At 34.4% G+C, this 15,440-nt stretch overlaps 1 protein-coding gene and 2 long non-coding RNA genes across 3 annotated transcripts in view; 2 read left to right on the top strand and 1 right to left on the bottom strand.

The window, feature by feature from the left end:
- Window positions 1-343: 343 nt before the first annotated feature.
- On the bottom strand, window positions 344-5,822 carry LOC147763628 (uncharacterized). The gene is made up of 3 exons (XR_015332964.1): window positions 5,547-5,822; window positions 1,489-1,581; window positions 344-1,079 (listed from the first exon to the last, which is right to left on the bottom strand). It is a non-coding gene; the product is annotated as an uncharacterized LOC147763628 (long non-coding RNA).
- On the top strand, window positions 2,331-3,431 carry LOC147763629 (uncharacterized). The gene is made up of 2 exons (XR_015332965.1): window positions 2,331-2,463; window positions 3,000-3,431. It is a non-coding gene; the product is annotated as an uncharacterized LOC147763629 (long non-coding RNA).
- An 880-nt stretch (window positions 5,823-6,702) lies between the features above and the next one.
- LOC106162098 (uncharacterized) overlaps window positions 6,703-15,440 on the top strand; it is a 189,048-nt gene continuing 180,310 nt past the window's right edge. The window contains exon 1 of the mRNA XM_087003117.1: window positions 6,703-6,809. The gene's annotated coding sequence lies outside the window, so the exon portion shown is untranslated. The remainder of the gene's footprint in view (window positions 6,810-15,440) is intronic.

Here is a 15,440-nt window from a genome sequence, read left to right as displayed (position 1 = left end):
TGAAATTTTAATCAAAGGTTGAAGCAATGCCACGACATGTCAATTTACTAAATACTCGTTATAAATTTCTTTATCTTGGAAATCTCCCTTTTTTTTAGGATTATTTTGACACATACTAACACTTCATATTTGTCGGTAAACAAGTACACAGTGCTAAACATTAAGAATATTCATTCATAAATATATTTATGTACAAAATATATCAGAAATTTTAGTATTAATTGAGCTTTTTAAAGTGAAACAAATAAAGATGAGAATTTTTAATTTCAAACTATTATTTACTATATTAACTTAAAATATCATTTAAGTCAACTCTATACTCAAGCATCATGATAGTAGCATCTGTGAGTAAAACCATTTTATTATATCAATAGAAGAACAAAAACAAAATTTTACACATAAGCAGTAATTAATGAAGTCATAAGAATGATTAAGTTGCTATAGTTTTCCAGTTTTATGCAGTCTATGTTGGCATTTTTTTCAACCGTGCAAATAGAAATAATTATATTCTTTTTTTATCTGACTTGCTAATACCAGTCTGTGCCAGATACTATTCCACTCACAGGCCAGCAAGGTCTGAGAATCTAATGGGCTGGATGAAAAAAAAAACCTAGAAGTTAAAGTGGCTAATTCTTACAAATAGGATAAAAAACATGGGATTTTCAAAAGGTAATTATAAGTAAAGACAACACTTAGTAAGAACATTTATAAAATGAACTGGAGTACATGTTACAGCTGAAAAAATTAACTGCTTTAAAGAAATTTCACTGAAACAGTCCAAATTTTACTTGCAATCAAGTAGACTGTTATACCATGGCACTCAACAAATTATATATAGGTTTTGAATTTTTTTCCACGTGACAGTAACATAAAATTTATGTCAACTTTTGAAATGTATAGAATCAGTTAGGTGACTGAAAATATTTTAAAATGTCATGAAGGAGCACTATTAATTTAATGCAATCTCTGTTGGCCAGTCTTATCCAGTTTCTTCTCCAAAAAGGACAACTCAAGTGAGAATTTCTTCAGGACCTTTTCTTCTGCCTGCCAATGCCATGCCACTCAGAAAAAAGAGAAACCTGTAGGTTAGAAAAAAACAAACATCATAATAGCATTATGAACTACTAGTATCCATGTAGACATTATGGAATTACGCAGTGAAGTTTAATGTATCTTGTTATGACTTGACTGAAATAATGTTCACCACATAAATGAACAGTTTACAACTAAATTTATATAGAATATCAAGATTCATGATCACAAGCTAATAACTCCAAGAAATTGAAAGAAATTGTACTTATTACAAGAAATTATTTAAATCCGCCCTGGTTCCTACTCTTCTGACAGGACAAAAAGGGGATTTCAGAGAGGCCAGTTGCTAAAAGGAAAATGCCCAAGGTTGTTGTATTTTGAAAAAAATTAAAAAAAATTGTACTGTTGTTAGTGAATGTTTAATGCATCGTAGGCATTATGAGAAAAGTAACTTACCCCAGACACGCTGACCTCCTTTTTTCATTGACATTTTTTAATTTTTTCCAGCCTGACCATAATTCATACATTCAATGCAGCCCTCTCCCATATCTATAATAGAAGGGGAAAAAAACTTGAGCAGTGTTAAGATAAGCATGTAAAATTCATTATCAATTTTGAGAGAATTTCTGTTTCAACACTGCAAGATGAAATATTTACTTTCAAGTAATGAATAAACCTTAATAGAGTTCTATTCTTTTGTAACCACCAAGGCAAAGCTTCTTTCTTAAAATGAACTGAAACATCCAAGCTTGCCACCTAACATGCCAAAGTAGTGAAGTATAATTAAAGTAGAGAAGCAAGTACCCTTAATTATAGAGGTGTCTTACACAATAAGGTGTGTCTAACACACCTTGACCCAAAGGGAGATGTGTAGTGAGATAACAGGTAGAGTAATTGGTGGAGCCTAGGTGAACTTAAAACCTTAAGACTTTAAATTAAGACAGCACCAGGATTCATGTGTATTCTTTTTTCAAAGGTTTAATATGAATTAAAACATATATATGTAAAAGGAAGACTAAATAAGTTTAAAATAACTATTGACCCATTAGAGCCTGCGTCATCAAAACAAACGGCAGCCATACTGGAGGGAGACCGGAATCGTCTGCTGCGCATGAACATGCCATGTCTGTAGTTCAGTTTTCGTTTTCTGTATTTTTTTCATATTTAACCGAGCAAAATGATGAATTACTGCAGGGTATTTGATCGAGAGAAGGTAACTTACTTTACAAGCGTTCACAGACTGCCTGCAGTGGTAAAAATCCATGGTGAAGGAACTAAAACCATAAACGGAGGAGAGACGGCGAGGTGGCTTTGAATCAAGACTCTTCGGAAAAGTAAAGGATAAAACTAATTTATTTTGTAGCAAAGAATGAAGAGCCAACTGTGCAGATTTACCATAAAAGAAAAAACAGTAGAACACCAAAGACCTAGGTGTTTACGTTTGGGGCGCACGTATATATTTAAAGTAGTGCCCAAAAAGTGTGGATGGAGAGTGTGTTAATTTGTTAAAACGTGTGGAAATACCAAGGCAGGGTTTCGACTTTTATAATGAAGACTCACCTATTGCCTTGGGTGTAATTTGTTATCAGTTACGGTGCTCTCTAGATTTTATCGGCTGTCACCTACCTCTTTTATACCTGGTTAGCATTATTCCCAATTAGTGTCAAGGCTATATTTGTACTGTACACAGCTGAGCTGGGCCAATTAAATCAATTACCTGTATGAAGTGTATTTGGAAGTTAGTGGCTTAATTTTCGATTTGGTGTAGTGATAAGAGTAATTTTATTTTGCAAGTAAATTCTAGCTCAGGTGTAATTGACATATAACTTTAATAACCTCATGAAATAATTTTGCACTTTCCTCTGTAAAAATGTTAAATTCTGCTCCTTTCAACTGTCATGTTGTAAGTTATAATATGAATAAAAATCACTATTGTTATCTTTCTATTAATTAAGATTTTCATGTAGGAAATTGATCAGGCATTTCCCACCAAGCCACACTGATTGGGTGCAAGTAAATTATTAATAAAAAAAAAAAAAACCGAAGCTTTTGATGACAGGTACAAAAGGCAGCTAGATGACACACAAGGTAGAAACAGCAAAAAATATTCCTAGATCTCTGTGACCAGCTGAGGAGACAGGATCTGAACATCAGGAGAGTGAAATCCAGTGCATGACAGGAGTTATTTAATTGAAGCGACACTCAGAACTCAGCATTTCATGTTCACTTTTATTCATACAAAATGTGCACTTTTCCTATATGTTAAAGCAAATGGTTGCAGAAATCAATTCATGAACTGAATTATTAATTTACATTGGACATCATAAATACATGATTGTGAAAAATGCCTTGCTTCTGTGAATGACTGAATAATAATAAAATCCTAACAATGTTGCTTATATGAATGGTTGCATTCATGGTGAATATAAAAGTCTCTCAAACAACAGTCTCGTTACATGTACATGTACTTTCTAATGAACCAAAATGAAGTACAAGAATGCTGAAATAATTTAAAAAGTTGATGATGGTATAGAGCAAATGTTCTGCATACTTTACTTCTGTACTGTATAAACAATAGCATCTGAAAATCCCCAATTTAGTTAGGCTTTACATTAAAAAAAGAGAACAACAAATACCTGATATTGTAGTTTTAAAGTAAATTTAAAATACATGAATTTTGTTCACTGAATACCTAGCAAAATATTCTCAATGCAAATGGTATATAAAATTTTATAAAATCAGTTTGATACAATACTTTTTATGGCAGTAGATGTATTTTGAAAACTTATTTACAACACAACTCACCAGCTTTATTTTGATACAAAGGACACGTCTTTTTCATCATTGACATAGTTTTTATTGCTCCATTGATATCAAGTGTACAGTCCCATGGCAAATTCCCATTCTCTAAGTCCCACTTAAACTGAGGTTTGAGGATATTTGTAGTGCCTAACAAATGCTTCTGTGAATGACTGAACTAATAATAAAATGCTAACAATGCTGCTTATATGAATGAACAACAGTCTTGTTACATGTACTTTCTAATGAACCAATATGAAGTACAAGAATGCTGAAATAATTTCTGACAGCTTCACGATGTAAAGATAAGTCATAACTAACAGCAATATTTCATGTCATAAGACAATCATACATTCTTCCTTGAATCCACAAGGGTTTATCCTAATGATCAGCTCAAATTTTTTATATCTATCCTTTATGAAAACAGTTGCTTCTATTTATGGTTAAACTTATGATTACACATTAAACTCTCTCAAACTATAACTGTTATTACCCAATGAACAAGAAAAATGAAGTACAAGATAACTGAACTATCTTCTGACAACACGATGTTGGGTAAGTAGCATTTAGTAGGATTTCACGTTTTTAGACTGTCTTGAGTTCATATCGGTCGATCCCGCTGATCAGCTGAAGCCTCAGCTTGTATATATCCTTTTCCCTTTGGTGTCCTTGATCGTGATATGAAGTTTACTTTATTTTATTTGGTTTACCTATATTTACGCTACTATTCCCCGTCGTTCATTCCCTCCAGCATGGCCGCGGGACTAGTGTTACGGAGCAAATATGACGTCACTGTAATCGGTTAATACCAAAGATACTGGACCGCCATGATGGAAAATGCTGGGTGGAGGCAAAACTTTTCCAGTCAAAATAACTGAGCACCTTACTTTAACAACAAAGTTACCACTCCAAAGCCACCCATCATGGTGAGAAGAAAAATGATGACCAACTGTCATGATAAGTCTTTTTAGTTTTAAACACGAAAAAGGTAAAGGCCAAAATGGTACATTTACCCATAACACTAGAGTAAAAAATTGGTATTCTGAACAAATCGGGTTATTTTTTTCAAGAAATATTGGAGCAATACCCATGCAATATATACCACGCCACGACCAAGATGTTCAAGAATCTAAACACACAAAATTTTTTTATAATCTTGCATTTGAAAAGTACAAAAAGCGGTAAGGCTTTTGGCCGTAACAAGCGTAACACTTTTTGATCGGAACTCGTGAAAATTGTCAATTGTCGTATCCAAGCTAGACCACATGTAAAATCGCAAAAAAAACAATACTGCTCAAGCAAGTGTGTTGCACACATAACAATTAGTTAAATTTTATGACTGTCATGTGACACAAGTTTCAAAAAGTAGGAGGAAAATGTCTTTTGGAGTAATTTTTTTTCGAAATATTAACAAGATGGCGGCTTAAGCATCTGCTTGTTATTCGACTACTGAAAGTGCACCTAAGTTTTATTCTTTGCTATTGTCACAAATTACTTAACAATTGCAACTGTATAAAGACCAAACTTTCTTCATCTGATACTATATTTATAGGCACTTGTTATGAGTGGGAAATATTTTTCATGCAATATTTATTCTCCACACACCACCTCGCGAGATCAACGTGTAGCTGGACACTTACACAGTGAGACCCTACGACATAAAAGTTGCAATTTATCTTCATATTTCGTGTAGTTATGCATTTAAAAGCACTTACCTGTTTTTTGAAAACCTTGTCCAACGTAATATCATATAAATTCTGTATTTCTCTCATTTTTTAGAAACTTGGGAATCCGTTTCTGTGTCTGTCCTCAAAAATCAACAGACGAAGGCACAGATACTAACAAACGAGATTTAAACGAGAGTAGCAATTAAGCGTAACAGAGATAGGCATCTATTGTTCTCTGGGTTCTATTCATTCCGACCAATGAGAGACCGTAATACGGGCTCCGCCCCAACGCGTGTAATCTCCTTCTGTTATAACTCCTTGCTTTAATTAACAAATTTGTCTTGCTGTACATATCAATTAACCTAATTAATTTATAAGTAATTCTGCAAATTAATTTTAATGAAAATGTTCTTCTCATGAAATTACTCAACATGTCAATTACATAAACAAGAAAACTGCTCTTGTCTGGATAAATCGGACCAATTACACAATCCATAATATGTTAAATGTATGAGGTCTTCACATTCTAATTCTGTTGCTGTGGAGCAAATGGGCTCCAAACACCAGCCTCGATTTGGAGTCCACCCCGAAACTGGCGACCTTGACCTAATTACAGCCTCCGACGATGTATCTCTAGAAAGTTCAGCAAATCACCTTTCTGGTGCAAATGTAAGATTATTTTTATGATCTAGAACCCAAATACGATCTCAAGGGGGTTTACTATGCTTAACAGGAGATCTATATTGGTCCATTTCGCTCCATTTCTATCCATTTCTAACCATTTCTACATTTTAAAGGACAATTATTGATTCTGTAAACATTGCCAGTGGTTAGTGAGACTTTATCAGATCAAAGCCATTTAAATATCATAAAAACATAAACAGATAAAACAGTACCAGTGGTTACGACATTTTATATGTATCTCAGACTATTTTAACGCTGTACCGTCTTGCACTGTTTTAAAGGAGAAAAAAAAAACTAAACAAAACCCGGCAGAAACTAAAAGATGGAACACCTGAACAACGGAACATAATTAAAATGCGGAATACAGTAAAAAGCCGATTGTGTATAAAATATATTGTGGAACAAAGAAATATTATTCATGGAGTATTAAAACAAGACAAATATATATTGCGTCATTAATTATTATTTTCTTCATTTTTAACTACAGTACAAGATTTTTTTCTAGTTCGCCTTGAGTGACCTAATTACTAGTAGCTTCATGAAAACATTAAATTTTCGGTGTCAACACGTGAAGTCAACGCAGAGAAAGAGATTATAAAATAAAAAAGAGTCAGAAGAAAGAGAAAGGTAAGAAATCTTTTCCAAAAAAATCTGCCGCCTCCTCCCTTCCCTCAACTACTGTGAAATCGTTGAGACAGTGGAGAATATATTAACTCGATCGTGCTTTAGCCTTTATTTCAACGTTCAGTTCAGTTAACGTTTTGCCATTCGCATCTCTTATGTCTGTACAGTAAATGAGCTACAGCAATGCTTTCTAGTTGACAATTATACCAATACGTTCTTGTATTGTACAGACATGCTGAAAACTTTTCAGAACTGCCGGACATTAGGACCGGCAGTAATGAAAAATTTGCCGGACCGAAAATTTCCATCAAATATGGATACATTTCGTTTGCATAGTAGTACACAGAGGTAACTCTTGTAAATACATATTCAGTAATACTATCAATAATTTGGACATGTTGTAAATTTTAAAACAAAAACTGACACTTAGAAGTTGGGAAGCACTGCTTTATTGTCGTTCTCATTTCACAAGTTGCAGGGTTCAAACAGGCTTTAAGAAGAGTTTGAAATTGTTTTTTCCTTTGAAAGTCCTTGAGTTTTACACTTTGTCCTTTAATTCAATGGTACAGCGTGTACGGCTTAATTTTTCAAGACTTGCCATTTTGGCAAGTGTCTCACTGCTGCCAGCCTGGTATTTAACATACAATGCCTTCCAGCTCTCACCACTATTTCCAAGTGCCATAAATATATGCATTATGGTATGTTTTAATGAAATAAGGTAAAAAAGCAAGGAATTCATTTTATGTTTCACATCTATGTCATAGATTGAGATTATGACTTTTATCGTGATCAATTTCTCAAAAATTTAATGTTGAGTCATTTTAATTTCAAATGAATTTGCTTAGAAATTAAATGAAAAAACTCATTTCCACTGTTCAACAATAGCAATATTTGCTGTTGATCAATTTCTCCTTTTCTTGAAAATAATTTGCAAATATTTTCCTGCTACACAAACAGTACATATTAGATATTGTATTCCGAATGGGAGTGCTAGTGCATGAAACATGCTAGCCATTGCACTGTATCAGCCTCCTCTGCATGGAAACGAATGCCTTCCTGATCAGGACTCGACGATACCATAATCTAAAATAATAAAAAATATTAATGATGTGAAAACTGTAACTGGTACTAGTAACTGGTATCGCGTTAATGCTGACTGGATATTTAAAATCGGTAAAACATGTTCGTACACCATGGATCAAGTTTCTACCGTTGGAAGTGACCGAACTGGCTAACTATCGGTGATATGCGGAAGGCACTACCGCGTATTAGCCGAATACAAACGAAAGTCCCCATAAGTTAAATAACCATTACAATCACCACTAATTACGCATAAGATCCAGTCCTATACAGTAATTCTGAAATTGTTTTTACTGAGTGAATCAGATGACCTAATTTCCATGCACTATCGATGTTTTTACCCAAAAAGAACAACTAACAGTGATTTTTCTGTACAACTAACAATACACCATACAACGTTGGAAATAACAGTAAAATGCAGGAGAGACCCTACTTGTGCAAAATCCTGTAGTGTTATGACTCAGTTACATTCAAAACAGGCGCGCTACTCACGCAAGTCATGAAAACTACTCACACCTTGTATATCTAAAACAAGGAATCTAGCACTTACACCTTGTAAATCTAAAGCAAGGAATCTGGCACTTACAACTACAATCACTTAAGGAGGGAATGTAGGTTTGAGATTTTCTCTTAAAATAAAGGTCTTGGCTTTTTTATTCCTGTCACATTCATTTAACGGATCTTCAAAATATCTAATTATGCTTGGAACACAGCTTTAACTTCATCGTGTGACGTAATATTGGGATTTTGGGGACAAAAACACCATTTTTATACACCTGATTTTCTCAGGCACCTGGACAGCTATAAACTTGCTTTTGATGTCATTATGACACTTGAACAAAGTACTACAGTATGGAGTCAGGGATTTTTCTTCAGACACTTATTGTTGATTTTATCTATAAAAACGTGAAATTACATCAAAATATTAGGGAATTTTCATTTTCAAAGTCTATAAATTAGAAAAGAGAGGATCAATCAAAATTTCTTAAAAAGCACTTTTAGAGCATACTGTTCATAATTAACATGGTGAATTTGGTCTCCCTCAGGTGTACAGGTAGACAGTTATAGCTTGCTACGATAACGCTATCTCGTCAATATTGAAAGCAAAGAAAACGAGCAAAAACCCTTTCAGTGAAGTTAATTGTCCATATAAGCAAATAAAATTGTTGACAGCTTTACCTGTTATCGTTCTGACGATCGCGAAGATAAGTACTCTTTTGCCGGTTGGAATTAGCTTGTTTGCATGTATTTGGATGTCAGAAAATCTTATTTTTGTATCAATCTCACCTCCTGTTAGTAACTTCAAGGGGTTACCGCTAGCACTGCCAGAATGATTGACAGGCAATCAAGTAAGCCCTAATGACCCAAGCAATCAGTGGCCACGTCAATTGCCGTCGGGGCAAGTGTTAGGGATGCGCTCTAGGATGTGCACACAATAGCAGCATCGCATGCGGTCTTGTCCACATTTGCCAAGCGAAAAATGGTTCGAAAACACGGTCGTGTTACAGGACGCCGATCGGACCACCAACAACAAGAAATAGACGCAACCAGAAAGGCTTTGTTAGAGGAAATGTCTAAAGTTGGGTGAGTCAGGAAAAATTCTGCGATAATTGTTGAAGAAAAAAAAAAAAATTGTGGGCCTTTAAAGTGCGTACATGAATCCAGAACTGTACCTAGAATTGATGCTAAGGCTAATTCTCCAGCTCATAATTCGGAAAAATCAAAATGTTTATATTAAGCTCTTTCATGACCTCAGCCTGATATAGTTCGCGCGGAGTCTAGCGATATCATTAGATTTATTTGCTTTACTTTCTTTAATGCACATGTATTGAACCTATGCGCCACCCAGTGAATAATTATGCTAGGGTGCGGGCTCAAGTCTTGTATTTACGCAAAACAATCTTGTGTGTTATTCCAGTATATTCCATACAGGTGACTCTAATAAGCAGATAATTTCTTCATATTCCGTGACAAATACACAATTTATATAAAATAATATCATGGTTGGCCAAAAAAATGTACGCACAGTGCATCCGTGCGTATGCCTAGTTACCCCCATGTATATTTTTAAAATCTAACACTAAACTGCATCGACCTGTTGGCGAAAATGGATAGAAAGAATGACGATTGTTGTCACGGGTAGCAAGCAACGGAATTTTCTTCTTTTCTTTTGCGTATCTCAAAAAGTTAACAAGAAAATTGAAAGAACGCATGTAACAACAAGCAATATTCAAGGGAGAACGAGTATTTCGAGCAAATCCAATGTGTCGGAAAAGATTCATCTTAGCGCTGATCACAATCAAGAGAGACTATCAAAACAGCTTAAGCGGAACAATAGGCATTGCTTTGCCGATCGCTGTTTATGACAAAGGGGGCATGGCGCATCCCTGTTCTATTGTTTCCCTAGACGTGCTGATGCTGCTAAGGTCCGCCCACCGAGTTTACCCATGCCAACGGCCCTTGACAACGAAGGCGGGGCATATACCAGGCCACCGCTGTCGATGTGTGCAGCATCAGAATAATCAGAAAAAACAAATTTTTTGTTCAAAATGTAAAAATTTTATTCTGTTAAACGTTAAATACACGTTTAACCAATAATTAGACATAAAAAACCAAAAATGGCTATTTTTAGCTATATTTGGGTACATCCGCTCCTTAAAAACACCTACTCCTCACTTCTCAACTGGAGATCTTCTCTCAGTAAGGTATATCAGAAAAAATTTCAAACTGATCAGAAAATTATAATACTTATATCTTCTGAAAGGTAATGCAAAAAACAGATGAATTCTTTTGGAATTTTTAAAATATTCCAACAAGCAACAAAGATATTGAAGTTTTTTAAATGCTAAATTTCACCAAAAGTGTCCACAGTTTTCAGCTAAAAACCTGTGACCAATGACCAGCAGTGATCACTCAACTGCAGCAGAGCAGCCTGTGAATGGGCCTTTGGCTCAAATTGCTTGTGGCCAATTAAGACAATCAGGGCTCTATGTAAATATAATGACATGGAAACAAAACAAATGGCGACCGCACAAGCGCATGGCTTCTGTGCAGATCATGTACTATAAATATTGCGCATCAAATAAACTATGCTTCGCATGGTTCAATTTTTATGATTTTTTGCCATAATATTGCAAATTTCATAAACATTACACGGCATAAATTACAAAAACTTCCATGCAGTACTTATCTGAAATTTTAAACATTTCGTCGGGGTATCAGCGGGCGATGGCGATGAGCCAGAAACAACAGAAATGCTGTTTAGTTCCAAAATCAGAATAGTAGCTTTATTGAATTTCACTTAGATTTTTATTACAGATTACTAGTCAAAATAACATTGTTTCATGTTTATTTCTTTTACTTTCCACTGAGAAACTCTGGAAGATAACTTTCACACACACCTTATGCATGCCAGCACATCTTCAACTTTTGACTTCATTCAAGTATGTCTGAAAAGAATACTTCCACAGTCCCTCAGCTTTACACCTAAATAAACCTTATCATAATTAATCTCCTGCTCAAATAAGTTTTGTGCCTCAAAACTTTCACAATTAAAATTTAATAATCTATTTCCATAAAATTCTATATCATAACAGTTAAACCATTTTATTTAAAATCATGCTTAATTAAAAATACCCAATCATAATTTAATCATATCATATTCTGTTTATATGAAACTTCTCATTACTGTTATATGCACACAAAAAAATTTTGATTAATAAAAAAATATAAAGTAACATTACATAATACTCATTCCCTCCAGCAAATATACTAAAAATTTAACATATCTTAGTTGTATTAGAGCGCATTCTCAACGAATTAAGCCAGGCTTTACAAAGCCGGTGACCTAAAAATGGCGGACGTACATGAAAGAAAAAACGCCTAATCTTTTAATAGTCTCTCCGCCTCTCACACGCCTCCCCACACGTCGTCCCTACAGGGTACAGTAATTAAATCTCGGCTCCGAACATTAATATTTCCGTGAATATCTCTGGTGATATTATCTCCGTAGATAGTCGATTCATTGCTGCTCTACGGGCCAAATTATTCCTTTTTATGTACAGACACAGATGTGTCTGTACATATTGCCATCACCTGCGTCTGTCGTCGCCGATGCCGATGCCGATGGCGATGCCGTGCACTTTCCTTGTAAACACGATAAGTGGAAGGCAGTTTTACTTTTTGGCTTTATATTTACAGAGCTGATGAATATTCATAAAACGCAGGTCAAGTTCGAAAATCAGCATGATCGGGCCATTATTGTAGAAGTTATGCTGTTTTTTCACTTTTCAGCATATTTTTCACATTTCCTCAGATTCAATTCTTAGGCATGTTAACAGTCTCATTATTAAACTAATAAGATACGTAAAAGTTTTTGTTTGACATTTCCTGCATCTTTACAACATTGTTAGTTGATTTTGTAAAAATGATGGTAAACTTGTTATCGTGTATTGTGTAATAAAGTGTCAAAAATGGAAATAAACTCATATCATTGCAGTTTGTCAGATTCAATCATTCACTATGTTCAGAATCTCAGAATGGAAGAAATTGGACATTTAACACTGCTTTATTGATATTTTTCCCATCTCATCAATTTTCTTAGTTGATCATATAAAAATGGCAGTAAACTGTTAATTTTGTTTTATGTTAAAAATTGTTAAAAATGGAAAAAAAAACATTTCAGAACAGTGCTGTCTTGTTTACATTTTGGCATTTTCAAGTTGTGACTTAGAGGTTCCATGGGCCTGAAGACCTTTGCTAGTCACATTTTCTGAATATCCATGATACTAATATTTTATTATTAAAAATTGATGGTCATTATGCTGATAAACATTATGTAATATTGCATCAAAATTTGAAAAAAACCTATTTTGGGCACTGCTCCCATGATGACCATTTAAGACAAGGCAGCAAAGCTGTCAAATGTACAGACAAAAAACAGGAAATAACTATGCACAAAATAGGCTACTGTCAATTCTGATGCAAAAGTACATTATGTTAAACTGCAAATTCAACATCAAATTTTAATTATGCTCAAGCAGCACCCAAAATTGTGTTTTCTTCTATTCTGATGCAATATTACATAATGGTTAACAGCATAATGACCGTCAATTTTTAATAATAAAATATACATGGATTTTCAGAAAATGTGACTAGCATGGGTCTTCAAGCCCGTGGAACTTCAAAGTTACACCTTGAAAATGCCAATATGTGAAAAATTAAATTTTCACAAAAAAACTGTTTAACTGGCAGTAAGAATTACCAAACAGACTGCATTGCCTACTGAAGCTGTATTTTAGTCCCATGTTTCTTTCCTGTAAGATTGAGAACAGTAAGTGACATGGTTTTTCTTAAATGGTCATCATGGGGGCAGTGCCCAAAATATTTTTTTTTTATCAAATTTTGATGCAATATTACATAATGTTTAACAGCATAATGATGAGTATTATGGATATTCAGAAAATGTTACTAGCAAAGGTCTTCAGGCCCATGGAACTTCAAAGTCACAACTTGAAAATGCCAAAATGTAAACAAGACAGCACTGTTCTGAAATTTTTTTTTTCCATTTTTAACAATTTTTAACATAAAACAAAATTAACCGTTTACTGCCGTTTTTATATGATCAACTAAGAAAATTGATGAGATGGGAAAAATATCAATAGAGCAGTGTTAAATGTCCAATTTCTTCCATTCTGAGATTCTGAACATAGTGAATGTCAATGATTGAATCTGACAAACTGCAATGATATGAGTTTATTTCCATTTTTTGAAACTTTATTACACAATACACGATAACAAGTTTACCATCATTTTTACATAATCAACTAATAATGTTGTAAAGATGCAGGAAATGCCAAACAAACACTTTTACGTATCTTACTAATTAAATAATGAAACATGAATGTTAACATGCCTAAGAATTAAATCTGAGGAAATGTGAAAAAACAGCATTTCTTCAAAATAATGGCCCGATTAAGCTGATTTTTAAACTCAACCTGCGTTTTAGCAGGAATGACCACTCCTGTGAGTTTACTGACAATTGGCCTATCTGTTTTTCTTATTTTGTGTTTACAGTGTTGCATATATGCTGAAAAGTGAAAAAAAAGCATAACTAAAATAGTGGCCCGATCATGTCTATTTTCTAACTTGACCTGCGTTATAGTAAGATTGATTACTCCTAAGAGTTTCATGACAACAGGCTTAACGGTTTTCCTTGAAATGTGTTTACAGTGTTGCATATATGCTGAAAAGTGAAAAAACAGCATAAGTTCTACAATAATGGCCCGATCATGCTGATTTTCGGACTTGACCTGCGTTTTATGGATATTCATCAGCTCTGTAAATATACAGCCAAAAAGTAAAACTGCCTTCCACTTATCGCGTTTACAATGAAAGTGCACGGCGACAGTGACAGTGACAGTGACGGCAACGCCAGCCACAACAGACGCAGGTGATGGCAATATGTACAGACACATCTGTACATATTTACTGTACTGTTTGAGAACAGTAAGTGACATGGTTTTTCTTAAATGGTCATCATGGGAGCAGTGCCCAAAATAAGTTTTTTTCAAATTTTGATGCAATATTACATAATGTTAAACAGCTTAATGACCATCAATTTTTAATAATAAAATATTAGTATCATGGATATTCAGAAAATGTGACTAGCAAAGGTCTTCAGGCCCATGGAACTTCAAAGTCACAACTTGAAAATGCCAAAATGTAAACAAGACAGCACTGTTCTGAAATGTTTTTTTTTCCATTTTTAACAATTTTTTTAACATAAACAAAATTAACAGGTTACTGCCATTTTTATACGATCAACTAAGAAAATTGATGAGATGGGAAAAATATCAATACAACAGTGTTAAATGTCCAATTTCCTCCATCCTGAGATTCTGAACATAGTGAATGATTGCATCTGACAAACTGCAATGATATGAGTTTTTTTCCATTTTTGACACTTTATTACACAATACACGATAACAAGTTTACCATCATTTTTACATAATCAACTAACAATGTTGTAAAGATTCAGGAAATGTCAAACAAACACTTTTATATATCTTATTAGTAAAATAATAAGACTGTTAACATGCCTAAGAATTGAATCTGAGGAAATGTGAAAAAACAGCATAACTTCTAAAGTAATGGCCCGATCATGCCGATTTTCGAACTTGACCTGCGTTTTAGTAAGATTGATTACTCCTGTGAGTTTCATGACAACAGGCCTAACGGTGTTCCTTAAAATGTGTTTACAGGGTTGCATATATGCTGAAAAGTGAAAAAACAGCATAAGTTCTACAATAATGGCCCGATCATGCTGATTTTCGAACTTGACCTGCGTTTTATGAATATTCATCAGCTCTGTAAATATAAAGCCAAAAAATAAAACTGTCCTCCACTTATCGTGTTTACAAGGAAAGTGCACGGCATCGGCGACGGCATCGGCATCGGCATCGGCATCGGCATCGGCGACGGCATCGGCGACGACAGACGCAGGTGATGGCAATATGTACAGACACATCTGTGTCTGTACATAAAAAACCATGT

This window comes from Lingula anatina, chromosome 2 (genome assembly GCF_051362555.1).
Source record: "Lingula anatina isolate TDL-2025a chromosome 2, LinAna3.0, whole genome shotgun sequence".
NCBI lineage: Eukaryota > Metazoa > Brachiopoda > Lingulata > Lingulida > Lingulidae > Lingula > Lingula anatina.
This window is presented reverse-complemented; position numbering and strand designations above follow the sequence as displayed.